The following is a 19,866-nucleotide window of genomic DNA, read 5'->3' on the forward strand; positions in this document are numbered from 1 at the left end:
GCGAGTTTAAGGTTGAACCTGAGATATTATATCCAGATAAATCTATATTTGGTTGCAGGACTCAGTTTCTATCCGTTTTATCTACTCAGATGAATTGGACAAAGATCCTGTACCATGAACAGAAATGGAAAATTAGATTCAGCCACCCTACTTTCAACTCTTCGAAACCATTCACATTTGGCAAACATCAGTACAGTTTAAGAAAATACAAAGCTCCCTGGGGTTTCTTTAATTTGTGTTCTTAGATTTCAGACTTTCACCGAATGAAACCTCTTTATTATGTCATATCACGTTTCCAAAGAGTCAGGTTAATAAGCATGTTTCCCCCCCACAGAAAAGAAAGCAGCTCACATTTTCTTTGTACACTCCACTGATTGCACACACTCTCCCTCTGCGCACCACTCTAAGCCTCATAAAGGATAGAGAAACAAACCACATTGGTGCCAAACAGTGCTTTTGTTTGAATCAACGTAACAGGAAGAACATGGGTAAATATGAAAATTAGTAGCAATGTCAAAATTGCCTGGAATGGCTGGACAAGTGTGGAAGATTATGTGCTAACAGAATCAGCAGCATGTACTATATTAGCCAATTAAACTGAATTATGAGTACTAGTTTCCTAATGAGGGCTGTTGTCCAGCAGGGACTGATCTGTGACCTCATTAAAACTCCAAGTGGGCTTAACTGTAGATTTTTAGTCCTTAAGAAGCCTCTCAATTGGAATGTCTTAACTACGCATATTAAGAGCTCTAATCATGAGCAAATGGCATTTGATTAGCACTCACGCATTAAAGAAGGCAAGAGGCTGTTTCCCAGGCCAAAAAAGAAAAAAGGTAGTAATTATTATTCCTCAGATATTTCACAGAAATAAAGAAAGCTGATAAAGATCTAGAGGTCTGTTTTAAAAGCACTTCTTCCAATTATGCACCGTATATTAGAAGCGGACAGGTCATTGCTCCATGTGACGTTTGTGGGTATTCACGCTGAGTCTATTCCAGCCTATTTCCAGTTTTAGTTGCATTAAAAAAAACCTACATGAACATTTGCATTTAAATATGCATTTAATGTCAGGAACAGAAATAGCAGGAGATTATGCCCAGAAGTTGCAAACTAAGACTTAATTTCTTGTAATACCTTAAGATGGGCTAGCTGGGATCAGCCAGGATACAAGTCACATTTGGAGTCTGTTTCAGTGCTGCTTATCAAGAAAATAAAGTCCAAAAATGGCCTAGCATGGTCTATACTGTGTGTCCAATACATATATATTGGATTGTTCTTATCAGCTCTTAAAAAGCTGTTTGAAAACTCTTTTTAAATCTAAATCAAGTAATATTCACTGCTTTCTTAGCCCAACAAATTCCACCATCTTACTCAGAGACATACTGGCACTGTTTCTGAACATATTTTTTCTAAACAGACATTTCTAACTATACTTCGATTAGAGACATTTTCTAATGTTTTAACTTTTTTTGCATCAAGAATTGCGCTACAGCTTTTGAAAAAACGGATGGAAAGCTCCTTTTTAATCTGCATATTATTAGAATTGGCTAATCTGCCACTTAATGAGTTAAAGCACAAAGTTCATGAAAGTGCTGCTGTCCAGGAATCCTGCCAACATGTCCTGCAGGAGTGCAGTACTGACACCCCCCCCTTCACTTTTATCACTGGAAGCCTCTTCATCATAAGAAGGGAAAGATTCCTTCAGTGAGCTTACCACATTGTGGCTACATGCACACATTCTACTGCTTTCTTTGAGAACAGTATAGAAATGATTTACTTTTGTCAGGTTGATGGTGATAACGATGATGCTTTCCAGTCTAACCTAAAGTATTGGCACTTCCTAGTGGACTCCCAACTAAGTATGCGCTAAGTCATGCCATGTTTAGCTTTTTTGCGATCCAAGAAGATCAGCTAGGCTGATTTTTAAAAAAATCTGGTTCAATAACTTCTTCTTAAATTATAACAGTTCAACTTATATCATACTAGGACAGGTTTTTGTGTTGACGGGCCTATTGGAAAAATGCTTGTGGACAGAGGATTATCCTTCTTTGGCTGCATCCTCTGCCAAACTTTCTCAGTTTGGCATCCTCCATATGTTAGAGTTTCACCTTCTAGAATTCAGCCAGAAGTCTATGTCTAGATGCCCCAGCTGGTGGGTACTGGTGAATGATAGATCTCCTTGATCATTTTTATTCCCCTTAACATTTGACCCTTCATGATGGTACTGCTTCAGCAATCCCACAATCATGGCCATGTTTATATATATATATGTATGTAGATATCACTCTATTATTTATTTATTTATTTATTTATAAATTGGAGGCTCCCCAACTCCAGAAAACTGTGGGCAGCTTGCATTTAATAGCAAGAAACAATAAAAATTAAGAAACAAATCATGGATGTCCAGAAGAGAAAATCATACATGCTAACAAGAAACAACTTACAGGAGCTCAGCAACCACCCTACCTCAAGGTCTGGGAGAACAGTCAGGTTTTTAGAGATTTTCAGAACATCATCAGGGTTGGAGCCATACAGTTATTTGGCAAAATACTCTTCCAGAAAGCAGGCACCATAACAGTGCAGGCAAATGTCCTAGGTCCCAACATACACACCTACACATGTCCATCCATCCATCCATCCACACAAACCCATCATATATTAACATTTTATACCATGTAGAAGGTCTATTTTACCTCTACCATTTGGAGATGCATTGACAGGCTGCATAGAAGACAAATACAATACTGTGTTATATATATAGAATCACACATGATTTCTTCCAGTAGCTTTTTTTTAATGGATACTCCTAAGCTTTTGGCTCTTCAGTAATAATCTAAAGCTGAGAGAAGATTTACTTCCAATTTCTCAAGCTCTCAAATTTGCTTTTCTTAAAAAAAAAGTATTGTTGTGCAGTTATAGGATTTTTCAAAAGCTGTTTTGTGCAAGTGCATAAATAACCAAGATTATGATTTTTTCACTACTGAGCGTGCAATTTAAAAAGATTCTTCCAGCACACACAACATGCTTTTTGTGTTAAAAAGAAAAAGGTAACAATGAACATTGAAAATATTTTCTGGAAGTCAATATCCCTACTTTCATTTGTAGATTCAATAAACAAATCTTGTTCTGTAAGCTTCTTGGTAAATGTGTTTTTAAAGTGTCTTCAATATGAGGCCAGGGGAAATTGTTTTATATAATGCTATATTGAAGAAGAAGGAGAAGGAGAAGGAGAAGGAGAAGGAGGAGAAGGAGAAGGAGAAGGAGAAGGAGAAGGAGAAGGAGAAGGAGAAGGAGAAGGAGAAGGAAAAGGAGGAGGAGGAGGAGGAGGAGGAGGAGAAGGAGAAGGAGAAGGAGAAGGAGAAGGAGGAGAAGGAGAAGGAGAAGGAGAAGGAGAAGGAGAAGGAGAAGGAGGAGAAGGAGAAGGAGAAGGAGGAGAAGGAGAAGGAGAAGGAGAAGGGGAAGAAGAGATTTTCAATGCCCATTCCTGACTGAGGGGTAGCTGTGACTCAGTCCATGTATTAGAATGCGTTCATGCTGAATTCCAGTAAAGCATCAGGGTAGAGTGGATTGAAGGACTGGATGGACAAAGGCCTGAACCTTTTCCCTCATTGGGTTTTCCCACCAAAAATGGCTTTTCTCTAACCACAAGAAATGACTAGGGAGGAAGTCTTAGCAGTATGGAACAGCAGTGAAGCTAGAGGAGCATGGCCAAGACCTCTTTTTTCTCACAGGACAGGTCATCAAATGATGGTCTTAAGTTACAGGCAGGGAGATTCTACTTTAAAGTTAGGAAAACCTTCAGAGTAGTAAGTGGAATCCAACAGAGGAACCAGTGAGATAGTCAGCTCCTCTTGCTGAGTACATTCAGACAAAAGCTGGAGAGTGATTTGTCAGGGATTCTTTCATTGGGGTTCCGACATTGAGTAGAACTCAATGATGTAATTTAATTTTAAATCTAAAGGACTACAGATATGCCAGACCTGGTTTTACATTCTCAAGATCTCAGGAATATCTCCTCTCATACAATTTTCCTGTTTGGCTCCTAAGGTCATCTGATGTATCCATACTCAAAAATTCAGCTTCTTTCCAAGTGGAGGCTAGGTGGGCCTCCACTGGGAACATGGGTTTTCTCATTGGGAGCTCAAATGTATCGAAACCCTCCACCTTTTTGATTAGGATTTCTGTTCTGTTCAGCTGTAATTTTAATTTCCAAGCTTGTATCAAAGTGCCAATACTTATGGAGCCCTAAAGTGAAATCCCTAATTGGCCAAGGGGGAGGGGGCTACTGTCCAGATGTGGAATTTTGAGAATATATTTAAGGCCTACTTACAAAATGATGACCACGCAGGGAGTTCTTGCCATTTTCAAAATGGCTGCCACAGTGGTAAGAGCCAGACACAAAATACCAATTCATTGTAAGACAAATTGCTAAGGATGCTCCATCCATTACCTCTATTTCCCCTAAGATCGGTAGATAGATAGATAGATAGATAGATAGATAGATAGATAGATAGATAGATAGATAGATATTTACCACCAGCCCTTTTCTGGACAGGTGGGTATATTTCCAAATAAAGTTCTGGGTTGCAGCCAACCCTGTTTTATTTTCTAAGAATGCCAGTGGGACATATATACATGTAATATTGTTTCTAGTAATTTAATCTATTTTATTCTGATTTACTGCATTTTATGAGATTTTTTGATCATACATGCTTTATAAAGAAAAGTTCTTTTTCCTCATTCAGTCAAACTAATACCATATGGTTAATGTAGCCTGTTTTGGAGCACCCTACAGATTTTGCAAGATTGCAAAGTAGGACTCTTGGCTTTGACACTGTTTAAAGAATGGAAAGAAACATTTTAATATTTGAACTTTTGAAAAAAAAAGTTGTTGCTTTCCTTTAATTTAGATGTGGCATACAAAATGTAATGTAATGAATGCTTCACTAAATGAATAATCTCTTCAATTAATACAGAATTTGTGCTGTAGGCTACTCACAGCAGTGATACCCCAGGAGTATCTTCTACAGCTGGAGTGTAAAGTCTCGTATTTATCTCAGTTTCTCTCAAAATTGCTGGGCATACTTAAGCCAATCTATTTGCCTGCTGTTAGTACAGTTTAATTGGGTTTAGATTTTCTACTCTTAATATCTTAATTAATTTAATACAAATGTCACAGCCTCAGCAGCATTACCAAGGGATCACCATCAAAGGATTTCACGAAACATATGAATATCTAGCAGCTCCCACATCCTCTTATCTCACTTGGTCATCTGTGTAGAGAAGACCAATTGGTAATCCTTTGTATGTGTTTTGTATGATATACACACAGTTGATACTAAGTCAATGGAAACATTTGGTCTTGAATATTTTATTTCCTGAAACTGGCCTGTTTCCAAAGAACTGTAAGAAGGCTGACAAAATATTTGTTTCAGCTGTTTGACTTGGTTTCAAAACTTAAGCTTTTTTACCAGGTAGTGGAAATGTGTGACATTTTTTTTTTGCTTGTCTTTCATATCATGGCCATGTTCTTAATTGCAGTGGCATAACCAGTCATCTGTGTTTGTTTTTGTTTTTGATCCCTGAACTATGGCTACACATTGTCAATTGTGGTTTTTGTTTTTTGTTTCTTTTTTGGATAATTATTCTCAGTGGATCATTCAGAGATGATTTTTATCAATTTCAGAGGTGGTAGACTTAAACAAGTGAAACCAATCTTAATTGCTACAATGAAATGACTCATAAAGTATCACCGCTGTAAATGATAATCTCAGATGAGATTAATATGAAAGGATGCCATCACATTATGCATAGCCTTCTCCTCAGAAGAAAAGATGTATCTAATCGGTGCTCAACTTCCTTACTTGTTTCTCCAGCATGATTATAAATACTTTCTACTCCCCAGTGCAATTGCAGATTTTCTTTGAGTGCTCATTTTGTACATAACCACCCCTATTATATTTTCCAGAATCCATTTGATTTATTTTCCTGTATCCACTTTGAGGGCTTCGGTGTCTTTTTACTACTGTAGTAGCTAAACTGTAACATCTTCCTTCTGGCCAGCACTTACTTCCAATGTCTGGATTCACATTTCTCTTCACCCAAAAGTGGCTTTATGGATCAACTCAGACATTTAGGCAACGGCATAGTTGCTATTCCTTTTCTTTTTAGTATAATCAATATTCTATGCAGGTGTAACAATTCGGACTCAATCAATCCATGTTACCTTGGCTGCATGGTTAACAATTGTTCACCCCTATATTACTGGTCTAAAGAGAAAGAACAGGCAGAAAGCCTGGTCATTCTCATGAGGTTGATGAACTGGTCAAAACTTTCTTAGTCATCTGGTTGGTCTTCCAGTAATCTTGTCTCTAAAATGTCCTGCTTTGGCCAGAAATAGAAGATAATGCATGACTAGTAAGTAGTCTTGAATGCTGAATCTTAACACTGAATCCAGTGCATGGGTGCATGATCCTTGCTTCCTAGACTTTTATGTGGCTCTTAGTAATTGCTGATTTTCAGTAAGAAAATTAAGCCTAATGATTGTAACAGTATAAAAAGCGAGGGAGTAAAATGTTCCTGCAGATAAGAAATTGTGACTTTTTCTTCTGAATCCAATCACTTTCTGCTTTATCCACATCTAATTCTCCCTAAAAGGCTGTATACACATGATCCCCTTTCTTCCTTTTTTCCTTGTTATGCACATTATTCTAGAATAATAAAAAGAATTTTCACAGGACAATTTTGAACATACATAAATCTATTCTTCCTTTGCATTAAATCACCCCAGTGTTAGACATCTAATCTCCTTATTCATTATTTTGACTTATTCATTATAAAGTCCTTGCTCAGAAAGTAAGATATGAGTAAAATTTACATTGTACCTGATGTATAGCAAACTGGAGGTATATTTGGAAGCTGAGCTACTGCATTTTGAGGAAATTAATGATTAGAAAAAAATTGAGCTAGAAATTTTTAATATTACAATATCATAATACTTTCCAAAGTTAGATCCATCCATACATCTATGTGGACAGAAGTAAAATTATAGGTCTTATTGGAAAAGTTTATATTCTTCTTTTATTTTGTAACTGTTCTGCACTTGATAAAAGCTCTCCATATAATTTAAAAAGTGAGAATATGCCCAGCCAAAGAATTATGCAGCTTTGGAAATATATCAGCATCTGATTTTGGTGCTAATAAATGAGGTAAAATAATTCTATAGTCTTCTTTCAAATGTGAGTCAATTAATTTATATATAAGTTAAATTACTTTAATAGAACATTTAACAAATTTTTATTATTACCCAATTGTGAGAGGTCTGCAGCATTATACATTACACCCTTTAGTTATTCATTTCAAGATAAAGCAAAATTAGGAACTATAATAGATTGAGGGGGAAAATTCCCATGTCTTCTTCTTTCCTCTACTTTTATTATCAAGGATTTCTCCCTCTTAATTTTATTCCTTGAAATGGCTTTGAATCACAGACTGCTTTGAATCTTAGAGCAATATGAATGATGAAAAAGAGGAACCATGGCTCAACCTGCATGTGTATATTTTATTTTCATGTAATTATTATGCAAATGTATATGGCTGCCTATCTTCCAGAGGAACTCTGGGCAGTGAACGAGGATAAAAACATAATACAATAATAAAAATCAATTTAAAAAAAAGAAAAAAGTCAACGTTGAGGTCCCAATAAAAATCTCACACTCATAGATCACACACAACCATGCCAGAGCTCCATTATCATCCTGGACCCAGTGCCTGGGGGGAACACCAGGTCTTCCCCACCTTCCTGAAGGCCAATAGGGTCAGGGCCATCCATATCTCTAGGGTGAGGCATAATGGTCCAGTGTTAGATTTGGACTAGGGAAAAACTAAATTCAAAATCTCATTCTATCATGTATCTCACACAGTAAACTGACCTCTTCCTTCAGCCTAACTTACTCCCAAGGTTCACTGCTGTGAAGATTAAATGGCAGGAATCCCTTGGATACAACCTAGAGCTATTAAAGAATGGGAGGGCAGTTTATGGCCTACTGGCCATATGTATCCACCAAAAGCTTCTTTTGCAGGTGCTTCCTATAACATGTCACCAAAATCCAACAGTTTCCTGCCAAAAGGCAGTGGCACATTTTTATTAATTGCATCTGCATCTGCTTCTCTCTCTCTTTCTCTCTTCTCCTTCAAATCAGACATTCCTGGCAACTAGAGACCCATTCAGTTTTCTAGGTAACGTTTCAGAAGTAGTTTGCCATTGCCTTCTTCCTGGGACTGAGAGGGAACAACTGGCCCAAATTGACCCAGATGGCATCCATGCCTAAGATAGGTTTCCTCACTCCCAGTCCAACAAGTTAACCATTAGCCAAACTGGCTTCTATCCATCCCCAATCCCCATATACAATTTTATCCCTTTGCTATTTCTTAATTCTGGATTCTGGGAATAGTTCCTTTCTGTTTAATAAAATTAGGGGAGGAGGTTATTGTTATTTTTTTACAAGCAGATCTGTTTTACCCTGTTTGCTTTGTTTTTATTTGAGACATCAGGGTATTAGTATATATTATTACTTTTATTATAGCATCTCTAAAGACAGATTAGGCTTCACTGCATCTTTATTTTCTTATTGCAGTGCCGATGCTGTGGAACAGCCTCCCTGCAGTGATCAAACTAGCTCCCTTTTTGCTGGTTGCCTGGCAGCTCTTGAAAACCGACCTGTTTTGGAGAGCCTTCCCCGATCTGATTTGAGTTGGCCAACTTTTTTCTTTTTTCTCTTTCCCGTGTCTGCAGCTGCTGCTACTGCATTTTTATTCTTTGTTCTGGGTTTGCTTTAAATGTTTTTTTTCCCCTATGTAAGCTGCCAAAAAGTCATTCTGATTGTGGTGGGATAGAAATACGTTTAATAAATAAATATCTAAAAGCTACTGTTCAGTGCCATTCCGTAACACCTACAAACTGATGTGTTGTGCCTAGTTTCATGCAGAAATCAAAGCATTTGGGTTTAAGCAGGAGAGGAAGGAATTACTGATGAAAACTGATGCCCAGACTGCACTATATAAATCTCTAGAGTGGTGTTTTTCAAACGTGGCAACTTTAAGATGTGTGGACTTCAACTCCCAGAATTCCCCAGTCAGCATGCATCTTAAAGTTGCCAAGTTTGAAAAACACTGTTCTACAACCAAAGGGAAAAAATGTTAAATTCAGAGCTGCTATTGGCTGCTTGTTCCTCAGTAGTATGAAGTTCTGATCTCAGTCTGGAGGAGGAAGGTGCACCTTGAACATATGGTCTGAAAGCTGCCAGTGAACAGGCAGGCCCTGAAGTAGTCTTCCAGGAGTGCTCCTTTGTAGCCCACCCTTGTATTGCTCTGGCTTCTTCCAAATCAGGCAACTGAAGCACAGCTGCAGCTCCCCACTGAGGCTCTGTGTCCTCCAAGGCTTTCTGCCCATAAAATTAGGTAGTAAAAGAGAACTTGGCCTCCCTCTTGCCATAATGAAGAGGAAGAGTTAGTCCTGTTGAAATGACATAAAAGGCAGCAACCTATTGGTGTATGAGGGAACAGCGGAACACCCAAAAACTTTGTTTTGATCAAAGAAGTTGAGGATCGATTGCACTGCACAAACGTAAGAAAGCCTGAGACGTTTGCTGATATCTAAAAGCCTATCTTTATATACTCCAGACTCACGTTTTGTGCCACGTAAATAAAACTGTATAAATATTGAGTGCTATTGCTTTATTTATAGCAGGAGAGGGAAATACCCAGAATCTAGTTACAGGAGGGCATGGAAAGTGTTAGCGACAAAACTCGAAACAAATTAGACTCCAACAATCTTTGAGTTTAGAAATAGAAAAAGACTTTATTTCACTCTCTCTCTGAGCTTCTACGGTTTGCAAAGCGTGGTGGACTTTCCAGGAGCACGATGCAATGTGTCCAAAAGAAAAGCCACACCATACAATATTTCAAGTTTATTTTTATACATTTTCCTGTCCCGTTGCTCCTCTTTATCCATTCCCCCATTGGCTGGGTACTCTCAGACTTACAATCTTCCGGCCACCTTTGTTTTAAACCATTATCATATTAGGTGATGTGTTTAGCCATTGCCCTGATAAGTGATGAGTTTAGCCCTTATCATTTGATGAGTTTTCCCCACTATCTCCTCCTGACTTCGTGTTGGTTCAAGTATTTAACATGGTGTTGCTTTTGCTCACTAGCTTGAACTTATTTACATATTAAAATTTTTACCTTTTACCTAAAAGGATTAGTTTTTCCCAGAACACGATTGGCTTCTTTCTTGAACCTTTACTGTAGATTTTGAAAGTCACCATCTAGCTTTCCTTTTATTAAAGAGAAATATGCCTAGCAGGCTTTTGTTCACTGCTAGCACAAGATGAAAATCAGTCAACCTCACACTTTCGTCCCCCCAGTATTCCGGCCACTGGATGATGGGAAATGTTCCTCCCTTAAATGCATAATCAGCGGGAACATTCAGGTGGGTCTAAAGTCTGCTCTGTGTCTGTGTTGATGTATCATTTTATTCATTCAGTCAGATATTCTTCATGTTGTATGATGCTGCAGACGCTTCACTTTGTTTTTATATATAATTCTTCTGAACACATGCACTTAGGTTTACAATTTTCCCCTAACATTCATAAATACATGTAATACATACCAGTTTTGCACAGAAATTTTCAAAATATGTACTCTTGTTTGGATGTACTGTATCTTGGAAAATATTCATTGTTTTGCATGAATGTTTAATGGGAGAATGAGAGAAATGCATTAGTACTTTTCTATGCTGAGACAGACTCTCTTCTGGTAGATGATGCTATTTTTATTTTAATTTCAAATAAATCCATGGAGGATTTCTTTAATATACCTGATTTGGGGGGAGGGGGATTTCAGCCAACCATATTACCCAGGAGTAAGCCTCACAGAAGTCAATGAGACTTTCTTTAAAGTAAAGGATTACACTATAAATGATATTTTACAAAAGAATTAACTTCATTGCATCATACCTCTTCCCCAAAAAGGCATAACCTCAAATTGTGCCGATCCCAAATGCTGACATATCTAGTGGATCAGTCTTGAAAAATAGATTTACTAGCTACGTTCCAACAGACCTTCATGGGCTTGGTCCACCTACTCTCCTAGCATTGTTTCCAGAAACTACCTGAACTTACAAGGGATGTCCCACACATCACTTAATATACCACTTTAATTTCCAAGAGTGACCTTCCCCATGACCAAAATCCATTTATAATGTCTACTCACAAGTTAGTTCCATTTAGCAAAGGTTAATTCAGGCACATCCAAATCAATAGGCTATTAATGATAAATAGTCTATTGACTGCCCCTCTAATAGCCTCTTTGAATTGAATACTAATATCAGTTTCTCTTCTAAGCAATGAAATTTGTTTTCAAAAAGAAAATGTAAGGACAAGAAGGCTTAATAAGCAAATCCTCTCTCCCATTAAGAAGAAAATTGAGTATTGCCATAATTTAAAGGGGCAATTCAAGGAGGCAATTCAGAGATATTCATTTTCAGTGCCTCCAGCCCTGATAAACAAGAAGCAATAGAATTGCTACAAAGTTGCCAAGGGCAAATATTTAGTTTAAATAAACCAGTCTTCATATTGTTCTCCCTGACTTTTTTATCGTACCCCACACCACACAACCCCTATTTGCTCTTTAAAAAGAAAAAAAAAGAAAAAGGGAAAAAAGAAGGTATTAGGCAAAAAACAAAAAACGAACAGACCCAAAGCCAAACAAAAAATACAACAACACTAGAATATGAGAGAGTAACCATCCAAAAAGACAATTCTAGAAAAATGAGCTAGTGTGGATGCACCACTCATGTCACAGAATTGTATTCATTCTTTCAATCTTTTCTTTTCAGGCAACATTCAGGTGAGATGAATGTTACATGTGGATAGCCTCACATCTGGTCACATCTCACATCTTTCATAGTTTTATGGTAACATTCGAAACACGTCAGAACTGTCAAGAAAGTCTAAAATATATTCCACATCCAATGCCAAATGAAATTATTTTAAAAGGTATTTAACAAGAAAGTTGAAATGTGATCATCAAAATTCTGCGACCAGCCATGCCTAAAAATAACCAAAGGTAGAGACAAAAATAACTTCTGTTATTGACAAATACATTCAGCTGTAGACTGGAGAATAGCACCACAACCAAAGATTGCAATATCTTGGTTTGAGGCTATCATTGTTCTATTCACTTTATAAAGTAGCTAGAACGACAGCTGAAATAGCTTATCTAATGGCCAGAGATTGATTGATTGATTGGTTTTTATTTTTCAAATTTTGCCACTGCCCATCTCTCCCCAGAAGATGGTGGGAGTTGGGGAATTCTGGGAGTTGAAGTCCACACATCTTAAAGTTGCCAAGGTTGAGAAACACTGTTCTAGATTATAACATTCCTCCTATAATGGTATGTGGAAGTTACCTTGGGAGACAGGAGGAAGAGCCGCAGCCTATACAACAGTCTGGTAAAAGAAATTTGAGCCCAAAGGAGGAGGGATGGTGAAAGCATCTCAGAAGGGACCCTCCCTAATTTTGGGGAAAGTAAAAGTGAGGGACAGGAGGGGTACTTTCAGACTTGAAAGATTCTGTTAATGTAACCTTACAATAAAGGTAGGCCTAGTATTCCTGGCTGAGCTTCTTGTCTGGACTAATTTGCAAGACTAATACCTCCATTCTGTATTTGACTAGTATTGTTCAATATCTAATAGCTGAAGGGCTGCATTTCTGTTTCCCAGCTTCTCAGAGTATTCCCAGACTATTCCAGGGTATTCAGACTGCATTGGTGGCAAAGGGGGCAAATAATGGCACTTTGCATGACATCATCACACAAGACATGATCTGCATATTTGTGTCAGACATCATGATGCCTAATTGCATCATTTGAATTATTTTGCCATCACAATGGCTTGCAATGGATGCCTACACTCTACTCCCATTGCTGAGCTGAGTTGTTGAAAACCCTGGCTTAGTCCATTAACTAGAAGTTTCCCAAGGAGGAAAGATGGAAAGTTAGGACCAGACAGGTTTCAACATCTTAGTAATTCAAGTTTTTTTTCCCCCAGATGATCCTGCATATATCATTTTCTCCCCCACAGCCTGGGATGCTTAAGAAGAGCTCTTTCATATACCTAGCTCATGGCCTTTCAAACATCACCTAGAGACTAATGGTTATTTCTGGCAACAACTCATTCCAAGCTCTTGAAGTCACCATGGCAGATAAAGGGAGAGTATGCCCCTCTCTGCCCATCACACTGCAAAGAAAAAAGCTGCCAAGTATGCTGATGTTTGTTTTCAGCCCCTCTTCTCTGCAAAACTAATACCTGCCAGGCTGAAGGCCAAATCATCATTTTCAGAATGGCAGTCAAATGTTTTATGTTGCCTTTTTAGGAATTTAAATGCCACAAGAGGTTATATGCACTCTGAAGGTGTCTCATTAAGACATATGCATGTCAGTCCCCATAGCCTAGCTGAACTTATAGCTATTTACATTGTCCTAGGGGTTGAGTTTCTAGAAGACATGAAATAAGAGAGGCCAATCTCTCTCAAGGTCTTTTGCATGCCTTTTTTGATAAGAACCAACCAGGTAGCAATTGGTATTAGAAATGACTTGAAACACAACAGCACTATAGGGATTCGGCAAACACAATGATATACTACTGCCTGCTTCAGTTTGCAAGGACTAGCAAAGGAAACAAGGAGTTTCGTAGTTGCTTGAGGCATAAGAGAGGAAGAAAGAAGGACTCACTTAATTGTATTGAAGCATTCAGCTTTGTACTCTCTTTGCACAATAGAAGCACAATGGATTGCAGTGATCTCCAAGGATCAGAGAAAGGGGATAGATTTTTGTTTTGTTTTGTTATGAACACTGGTAGGAAATATTGCATTGTAATGCACCCCATTTTAGCCAATCTAGAAAGTCTAGGATTCCTCACACAAACACATCTTACGCAAGATTGTGAGTTCACTGGACAACCTAAAGTTTGGGTGGGGAAACTTATCCTCCCCTCCAACACATTTCCTTGGGACTACATGCCAGAATCAGTTAGACCTGAAATATATGGCTTGTATTAAAAATAAGCAAAGGTACCCCATGCTCTTATGTACACATTGAGGCATATGCACACCACTCTGAGCTATTCATTCATAAAGGCTTCCCATCTTCTGAACACACATACTCACCTGTCTTGACTGCTGTTTGTATTGGGATAAATGCTCTTCATTTCAATAGGAAGTGTTTCACCCATTCTGGGAAAGCAAGCACCAATCACTCTCCTTATATTGGTTTCCATTAACAAGCCTTTTCTACTCTTGTCAATGTCACCTCATTGAAAGAAAAATGGGGGGAAAAGTTCATTTTTTTCAGTGTTATTTATTTAAATTTGCTATAGCTGCCCAACTCCAATGGACTCTGGGTAGCATACCAACCCCCCCCCCCCAAAAAAAAATCCATAAAAATAGGTAAAACCTAAAACCACACTGATAGCCCAGACTAAAACAATCTAAAAGTGACACAAATCAAATAAAACAGAATGGGCCCCCAACATACAACAATACATTAACTCCAGGCCTGGGACTAAAGTGAGGTTTTTAAGAACTTTCCAGAACCCTAGGAGAGAAGGTGCTGTCCTTATCTCTGAGGGAATGCTGTTCCAGAGGGTGGGGCTTTCATCAGTGAAATTGTAAAGGAAAAAAAAAAGGGTGTGGGGGAAACCCAGCCTTTCCTTGTTCCACTAATGAACTTGTCTAAAAAGAGAAGTATCAGTGGTTTATGGGTGAAGCAAAGCAAAGCAAAAAACAAAACAAAAAACAGAGTTCACTTGTCCCAGTCACTTCAGGAGGAGGCCCAGGATAAAAAGGCAGGAGTGGGCAGTGCCCAATAATTGGAAAGGGGGTGTTCCTGCCACAGCACTCAGTAGCCAATTGGAGTGGTGGCATTTGTCAACAATGAAATGAAGCACAGCAGACAACTCAGACAGCTCTGCTTATGCTGGCACAAGTTGGAAAACACTACTGATGCATAGCCCAAAGGACAGGAAGAACTTGCATTTCCAGGGGCTGGGGGTAGGTTACATCCCTGCTCTTTGAGAAATAGTTAATGGGCTGTATTTACATTGGGACAACCTTATAGTAGAGATCAGTTCTCACGGAGGATGCTTCCCACCTCATGGTGAACACAGCTGCCCCTTTGTTTATGGAACCCTCTCATACCCCACTCATCCCAATCCACTTTTTGTCTGTTTTGACAGCAGGAACTGCAGATTGCAAATATGTTCAGGAACTCATTTCTGCTGAGTGCATGTGAAATACAAGCTGGGATATAAGTGGCAGGGTGCAAGTCAGTCCCTCTAGTGAAAATGTTCCACCTGAAGTAGAGATACAGGAGAGAGGTGGTGGGGTGGGGGAGAGAGAACTGTTTTTCTGAGATGACAGGGCAGATGGTGTTTGGGGCTTTGTTTACAATGTGTCACCACTGGTTTGCAGCTGGGCTGTCTGATTAATGGAGGGGGCATGTCCAGTAATAGATGGAGAGAGAGAGAGAGAGAGGGAGAGAGGGAGGGAGGGAGGGAGGGAGGGAAGGCTTAGATAGCTTTGCTTGTGACTTGAAAAATTCCAAAAAGAAGGAAGATTAAATGTTATGGAATTTTAATTTAAATGTAAGCTAAATTAAATTTGTTTTTAAAAATCCCCCCCCCCAATTTTTGTTGCATTTAAAAATTTCAATTTGATGGCAACTTTTGTAGAGGTTCTAGATTAGACCTGGAGGGGGTCCACATGCTGGCCTGGACTCCAGGTTAGGCCCCTTTGTCTAACAACCAAGGTGTCCAATAATAAATCCAGGTTTCTCCCAGGGAAAAAGTTTTTATGCCTTCAGTTTAGCTGCTGTATTCTGAAAGGGCTTTTCATGTTCAAATAAAATCTACTGGTTAAACCTTGTACTTGTGCTGGGTATAAACAATGTTGTTCACACTATGTTGGAGTCTTTTTTCTTTGGGGACCTCTGCCAGCCAAAAGAAATCAGTATTCCTGATACCTTCCCAAAATTGCAGAAGAACAGTGATATCGTTAATAAGCAGAAAAGAGAAAGAATGCCAGAGAAGAAATGGATGGCTGTCATAATGATACACTCCCTTGGAAAGGTGGCTTATGCACATGGCAAAGCAGAAGGACTAGAAATAAAAATGAGTTTGGAGATTTCCTTAGTCCCTTTCCTGCAGAGATAACTGTGCAAGGGATGGAAATGTCCCTAAACTGTCATCACTAAAGGCAACATATATCCATGCTTGCCTTTCCTGAGATGGTTCTGACTGACTCTCAAACTGACAAGAAATAGTCAATACTTCCACTTTGGCAGTCTCAGAAGCATGGCGGTGGTGGTGGTGGTGGTGATGATGATGATGATGATGATGGTGATGGTGATGGTGATGGTGATGGTGATGATGGCCCAACTCCCAATGATTACCTGAGGTTGGAAAATGGTGAAGCTAGGAAGCTATATAAAACTGATTCAAATCAGTGGTCTACCTAGCTCTCTCTTACAAGTAGTTTCTTCCCGGATTTCTAGCAGAGATTTCCCAGCTCTACCTCAAGATCCTGGAAATTAATTCTTCTGCTTACCAATCATGGACTACCTATAAGTGAACTGGGTCAGCTTTCAAAAAGAAATATACAAGGTCAAATGTAACAAGAAACTCCAAATCACAACAACAAAAAATGACATATCCACTATACTAATGAAGCAGCAATTGGACATTGAAAACCAATGTGTAGAAAATGTTAAGAAAAGCCACAGTTAGAAAAAGCTTTAGTACAACAACAACCAGAATAATAACATCTTCCTGAGTTTTTGAAAATACGTTTTTTTTAAGGGAAAAAGGCTAACTTGATAATGAAAGGCAGACCTAAAAAGGGATATGTGCAAAAATTCTAGAAAGTAATATTTACAAAAATAAAATTCAGTACATTCATTAGGACCAACCAATACTCACAATGTGATCATTGTAATGTGCTAATATCACATCTTTCTCCTACACACACATGTGCGCGTGCACACACACACACACACAACCTGAGGGAATTTCCTGTGTGAAATTCCAATTCTACATTATTAATTGTATACTTTTTAAAAAAAATATATATTGTCTTCACAATTTTACAAGAATAACATGAAAGAAAAAGCTATTTTTAAGATATCACAACCAATCTAGATATGATCATTAATTTATCCTAATTTAGAAGATGTTCTTCTGGTCCTGTTTATCAGCCCAATATTAAAAAAGAAGCTAAAGGTAGTTTATGCTGGTCTATGACCTTAATAAAGATTTGATTGATTGACTGATGGTTAGGTAGTTGCATATTGCACCTTCTTGTTGAATTCCTATATTCATTATCCTTGCCACAGCTGTGGTCTTCAAACACAGTGGCAGCTGGCAATCAGTGATCACTCTCTGCACTTTGTGGAGAAATGCAACATCATCCGGAACAGACTTTTCCTCTATTCTAGACTCTAGCTTTCCCTTACCAACAGCATCTCCATCTTCTCTGTATTTAATCAGTTTCCAAGGGAAACTAATATTTTCCAAGGGAAATTTTATAATGGAATTCCTTAGAATTGTGGAGTCCTTGGCGCTCTCTGAGCCTTGTCATTTTCTTGCAGACGTTTCATTGCCAGACTAGGCAACATCTTCAGTGTGAAGAGGGAGTGGGCCTTGCTCCCTCTTCGCACTGAAGATGTTGCCTAGTCTGGCAATGAAACGTCTGCAAGAAAACAACAAGGCTCAGAGAGCACCAAGGACTCCACAGTTCAACCCTGAGCTACAAATATTTGCTTCGATTGATTCCTTAGAATGTAGGAGAAATATAATTTGATGATTATGAGTACTGAAGTCCAACTTCCAGTGAAGAACAGACAATGATATATTCTCTTTTTTTAAATAAGATTTTTATTATGTTTCAAGCAAAGATAAAAGCTATAGAGAAACAAAAAACTACAAAGAAAAACAACAAATTTAAAAAGTGTAGAAATACAAGAGAAAATTTTTTGAAATTATAAAAAGAGGTGACTTCCAACTTTTAACAGCAAGGGTATACAACAATTTTCCATAATCAATCCCTTACTCTATATTAAACCAAAATCACATTATTTCTATACATCATTCCATTGGCACATTATAAAAATCACTAAATACAGTTGCCCCCTCCCCTAATATTAAAAGAAAAAAATATATATATACACCTTCTAATCAACTTCTCCCCCAAAGATAACATTTATTTAATTATTTCCTTCCTACCACTATTTTATACATTCCTGTTTACTATAATAAAGAACAAACTAAAAAACATATAAATTGTCTGCCATTGTACTTGATACTATAACAATTTTAATAATCTTAAACATATTAAACCCCAAACCAGACATTTATTATTTTTTATTATGTCTTAATAATCTTAATCCAAATCATTAAAGATAAATGAAATCAGCCAAACCCTAAAAGCAATCCAGATAAATATTCTTAAACCCTTATCCCACTTCAAAATAGACCAGAGCATTTACATATCCCCACAATGCTCACAAAGTTTTTTCTTTAAAAAATTGAACAGCCCAACTGTCCCCCTCAAAAACTCCAACTTCTCTTCAGGAGGCCTCCCATATACATAATCTCTTCATTTCCATAATATTCCATCAGAAGATCACTTTCATTTATGGCTTGCAACTCAATCTCTCCCTTTAATTTCTTCAACTTGACTATCCGATCTTCATCCAGCATTTCAACAGAAGTCCCAATCTGACTCTTAGAAGAGACATTTCTGTCACTGTTAAATTCCTCAGTTTCATCCATGACATCCCCAACCAGATGACACATTTTAGATCTCATATTTTCCACAATGGCCTGAATGCCTTGCATAAAAACTGGGTGGGAATCAGAAAGAATCTGTTTAAAATCTTGTTGGAAGTCAGAGAAAGTCTGTTTAAAATCCTCCATGTCTCAAGCAGTAGATTATGGCAGCCCCTAGGAGCTTAACCAGTGAAAGTCAAAGATATGAAAGAATTCCAGAATGTGCTTACACAAGCAAAAGTGAAATATGCAGACAATTCCCCAGGGAAAGTAGAAGCAGAAAACTGAAAGTTCAAAACAGCCAATTCAATGTGTAGGAAAATGCTAATATCTTCAAATTTAGTACAAATATAATAAAAGGGAGACAATTATTTACTCTCAATCCTCCTTAATATTTGGATGGAAAACAAAGTCCAAAACTTAGAAGAATTTAAAAAAAATTGATCCCAAAAATAACAATAAACACCAAGAGAACCGGCTTCTCCTTGCTGTAAAAAGCCTCTCTTAGGATTCATATACTTAAAAGAAATATAAATTGGGTGATTTAGAAATGGGGTGCCCAGTCTTAGTGTCCCTTTAAGGCTACAGTGAGGCTTGGAAATGGTGACGTCCCAGTCTTCCGGCTTCTCTTAGCAGTCAAATGCTGTTTGTGATCTTCTGGCTACAAGCAGCTGTCTTTTGGACAAATGGGGTGATTCTAGGTGTTTTTCTTTCTCTGGAAAAACACTCCTGGGCTTCAGGAAAGACCTGCCTGAGCCTGAAAAAAACTGCTGCATTGTCAGCTCTGCCTGCTGAGCCCGCGGACAAGCTGTTCAGTCTGCCATGTGCCCACCGGAAGTCAGACAATGGTATGTTCTCAGTAAAGTCCCAGCCTCCCTCCCTCCCTCCCTTCCTCTGTCTCTTTCACTCAGTCTCTCCCCAAAAGAGGATAAGTTTCCTTTGTGGTGTGCTGCAGACCTTGTAATAATATTAGAGAATGAGTC

Source organism: Candoia aspera, chromosome 2 (assembly GCF_035149785.1).
Source record: "Candoia aspera isolate rCanAsp1 chromosome 2, rCanAsp1.hap2, whole genome shotgun sequence".
NCBI lineage: Eukaryota > Metazoa > Chordata > Lepidosauria > Squamata > Boidae > Candoia > Candoia aspera.